Source organism: Opisthocomus hoazin, chromosome 5, assembly GCF_030867145.1.
Source record: "Opisthocomus hoazin isolate bOpiHoa1 chromosome 5, bOpiHoa1.hap1, whole genome shotgun sequence".
Taxonomy (NCBI): Eukaryota; Metazoa; Chordata; class Aves; order Opisthocomiformes; family Opisthocomidae; genus Opisthocomus; species Opisthocomus hoazin.
The window spans coordinates 31115873-31120653 of record NC_134418.1 but is presented as its reverse complement, the minus strand read 5'-3'; positions in this window follow the sequence as shown (position 1 = coordinate 31120653).

Sequence of the window (4781 nt, the reverse complement as noted above, 5' to 3'; positions counted from 1 at the left end):
CCGCTGCGCAGAGGCGGGCGCCGCATGCCCCGAGCGCCGGCACCGCCCCCGCCGGCGGCCCGCCCCTTCCCGGGCGCGGCGGGGCGGGGGGGTGTCCCGCCGGGCCGGGGCCTGCGGGGGTCCGCGCCCGGGGGCCGGCGGCAGCGGCGTTGGCCTCCCTCGCCGATGTCGGACGAAGGGAGGGAGCGGCGGGAAGGTGAGCGGGGCCGGGCGGGCCCTGTGCGAGACCCGGGCGGGATGGGAGAGAGAAGTGAGGCCTCCTTCACCGCAGAGCTGCCGCGGGAAGGGGGCACTGACGCCTCGTGAGCAACTGTGTCATCACTGTCGCGTGCCACAGGTGTGTTTTTTTTATAAATTGATTTTATTCCCCTCCATTTTGTGCGATGAAGAGAAACAGGGTGTATTTCTTGAAATCCTGTATTTTGGCATACATTCACTACAGCTTGTACACCGTATGCGAACAAAAATTCCTTAATTAAATAAAAAACTTAAAACCCACTGTTGTAATTTCAGCCATAAAAGATCACTTGGGACAACAGTCTGCTCCATCCCCAACTTCTCCAAGTCACTGGATACTTCATTATCAAAAATACTAAATAACTAGTTGTTTGTGTGAACCACCTAAAATCCAATCCCTAAACAACAGGCGCTATCGTCATCTGGCATGACCGGATGGGTAGATGAGGGGAGAGCCGTGGATGTTGTCTACCTCAACTTCAGCAAGGCTTTCGACACTGTCTCCCCATAACATCCTCCTAGGGAAGCTCAGGAAGTGTAGGCTGGATGAGTGGTCAGTGAGGTGGATTGAGAACTGGCTGAATGGCAGAGCTCAGAGGGTTGTCATCAGCAGCGCTGAGTCTAGTTGGAGGTCTGTAACTAGTGGTGTCCCCCAGGGGTCAGTACTGGGCCCAGTCTTCTTCAACTTCTTCATCAATGACCTGGATGAAGAGTTAGAATGTACCCTCAGCAAGTTTGCTGATGACACCAAACTGGGAGGTGTGGTAGATAACACCAGAAGGCTGTGCTGCCATTCAGGGAGACCTGGACAGGCTGGAAAGTTGGGCAGAGAGGAACCTGTTGAGGTTCAACAAGGGCAAGTGCAGGGTCCTGCACCTGGGGAGGAACAACCCCATGCATCAGTACAGGCTCAGGGCGGACCTCATGGAGAGCAACTCTGTGGAAAGGGACCTGGGTGTGCTGGTGGATGACAAGTTGCCCATGAGCCAGCAGTGTGCCCTGGCTGCCAAGAAGGCCAATGGCATCCTGGGGTGCATTGGGAAGAGTGTGGCCAGTAGGTGGAGGGAGGTTCTCCTTCCCCTCTACACTGCCCTAGTGAGGCCTCATCTGGAGTACTGTGTCCAGTTCTGGGCTCCCCAGTTCAAGAAAGATGAGGAGCTACTGGAGAGAGTCCAGCGGAGGGCTATGAGGATGGTGAGGGGACTGGAGCATCTCTCCTATGAGGAGAGGCTGAGGGAGCTGGGCTTGTATAGCCTGGAGAAGGCTGAGAGGGGACCTTATAAATGCTTATAAATATCTGAAGGGTGGGTGTCAGGAGGATGGGGTCAGACTCTTTTCAGTGGTGCCCAGCAACAGGACAATGGGCAACAGGCACAAACTGAAGCAGAGGAAGTTCCATCTGAACATGAGGAAGAACTTCTTCCCTCTGAGGTTGACGGAGCACTGGAACAGGCTGCCCAGGGAGGTTGTGGAGTCTCCTCTGGAGATATTCAAGACCCGCCTGGGCGCGGTCCTGTGCAGCCTGCTGTAGGTGATCCTGCTTTGGCAGGAGGGTTGGACTAGATGACCCACAGAGGTCCCTTCCAACCCCGAACATTCTGTGATTCTGTGATATTATAGAGGTTTAGCTACGAAAGGTACGATGGATGTTTCTGGCAGATACCACGATGCCTGAAGGTGTCTGGCAAACAAAACAGAAAACCAGGACCAGAGCTGACACCGCGTTGGCATTCTCTGGACGAACCTTTCTGAGAGCTACAGCAAGACATGCGCGATGTGGAAGGCACACGGCCGCGTTATTTGGCATGAGAAGCTAAACAATATATAAAAGAAATGCCACCGCCCCACATTCAAAGGATCCAGAATCCACGTTGACAGAAATCGTATCAGCTGCCTTTGGCTCAGAACACTGCAAAAGCCTAACTTACACTGTAGATACTTAGAAAATGAAACTATCCAGTTATTCATTGGTTTAGACAAAGGGCTGTGTTCACTGTAAGGCTACCAATCTAATTCGCAGGAGAAGAAAGCTATTCTAGCTATTGACTTTAAAACTCTTCTGCCCCTTTCTCATTAACCTGCGGGATGTCCTTTCCTGTGGTCATGGAAGATCAGAAGAGCTCACGGTAGCCTGCATTTGAAAGAACAAAAATACTCCAGGGTTCCAAAGGCCAATATGAAAAAGCATCGCCAGTAATCACACTTTTGAGGGGAGGAATCCAGTTCAAGGCCCCTGTTGGCTACAGGCATCACATTATAAGAAAATTAAAAGGCTTCTCTCAAATTACCGAGACTGAACTCGGTCAATGCCATGCAGATACCAACAGGCTGTCAAACATACCTGGAGCACGGGTACTATATGCCTTAGCAAGGTATCTCACTCGTTCACCACCTTCAATCTCTCTGGCTTTAAATTATAACACCACACTGACACACGTCGACGTAAGTTAACGCTGGCGTTATATATATAAAAATAAAGATCAGTCAAAAAACAAACCCTAAACCAACCTATAGCCAAAAGATACCGTTGTCATCTTGGTTGCCAAGTTAGCTATCTGTTAGCAGTGCTGAACAGATGCCGGGACCCAGCGAAGGCACTTGCTACAATAACGATGAGCAGTAGAAGGTGGGAGGAATATAATGAATTAATGCCAGCTGAGCTCCACCTTTTTTTTCCTGGAAACGTGAGGTCACTCTTGAAAGGTGCATTACAGTGATTGCACATAGGAAGTGAGAATGAGAGTGAAGGAGAAATAAGAACAACCAGAAGGGAGTTACAGAAGGTGACGTATATCAACATGACTCAAGAGAAACATGAAAAAGGTTTCAGAAAGTGTTATTGGAATATATGACGCCTCATGATGCTATTTTCCAGGAAACGGGCATTTTGGCAAGGTATATACTGCTCCTCTCCCAAAGAGAAATGTTGCAGTAGTCAGACCTGAAGGGTGTTCATAAATTTCTTCAGAGCAATTGGAGACCTCTTCTACAATGCCTTAGACTGTGAAATACAGGCCACCAAACTGAGGAGAGAAATATCTAGGAACTGGCTGGTAAAAACAGAAAAGAGAAAGTGGCTCAGCCCCGGTATGACATTTTCCTAGCGACCTCACGAGTATGAGTTATGCAGCTTTGCTGTCCTTGGAACAGACACAGCTGGTCTCCAGCTACTCCTTCCTTCCTCTTGCTTTTTTTTCCCCCACAACTCTCTTTAACGCAGCACCCTTGTTTCGGGAATATCCACACAGAATGTTTCTGTTTCTGTAGTTCCATTTTCTGATTGCTATCTCCTGCATGCATCCTGCCATGCCGCTCGCATCCAGAGCAAGACAGGTCAATGTGAGAAAAAGACTCACTGCGTTACTCGCTGTCTCTGTCACTGGTGTGCAGTGGAAAGAGCAAGAGTATGTTGGATTAAGTCTCAATCAGTAAACACTCACGCATGCTCCAACTTTGCTAGAAGCAGCCCCTATTGAAGGAAACAGTTTACCTTCATGCCTGGTGTTAAGTTGCACATCATACAGGCAGAAACTGCCACACTTTTTAAATAAAATGCACAGCAAAGGCACTGATAAGAGACATCCATTTTAAAACAAATTATTACACCTTTATCATTGCCATATTCCTAGCAACATAGGCTGCCATGCAACAGCACTCAGCTGCTCAGGCACGGAATATTCATTAAATGAATTCATACTGGTTTTTTATCCTGGCACTCTTCCCACCGCACATTTTCATGCCAAGGTAAGACTGTGTAGTCATTTGTTCTTTATGTGTCTTAATGGCTTTAAGAAAAGAACCTCAAGGGAAAATAATTTATAAGGCCTTTTTACTTGCTACAATGGACCCCAAGGAAGAGGAGACTGTTCTAATGATTGTTGACAACCAGGTCATTGATAAGGGGGATGCCCACTACAACCAAAGGGCTTCCCAAAAGGACCTGTCAGCCCAATGGTGCAGTCCTTCCCTTCTGTGCAGTCCTACTGAATACAAAATGTTTTCTCCTTCCTGTGGTAAGAATCCGGTCTTAAACATTTTAATTAATGAACATAATTACCCCTGTCTAATAGATACAAGCACAGCTTTTTTTAACTTTAAATCAGTAGACTTATTCATCCGGGCTCTCAATACCTTTTTTCCATGTACTTGGCGAAAGGTACAGCCAACATAGACAAGGCTCCCTCAGGGCTTCACTCAGTCCCCCACCTGTTTTCTACAATTTTAGCAAAAGATTTGCAGTATGTTGCGTTTAAAAAACCGGACCCGTTTTGATACAGTATGTTGATGGTTTATTAATAGCCAAGGAATCCTGTATCTCTGACGCACGTACCTTACTGTTTGCATTAGCTGAGAAGAGCCATTGCACTTCTCCACATAATTTACAACTTCTTGGAAGAGGAGTGTAAAATACCCGGGTTGCATTCTCCAGAAAGAGGAGTGGCGTTACTGCTTGGTCAGGTTTGACATCACCCCCCACGAGGGGCCTGGCACAAACACACCAGAGGTGGTCCCCTCAGCAAATAATAAACGAATAAACCTCGCCG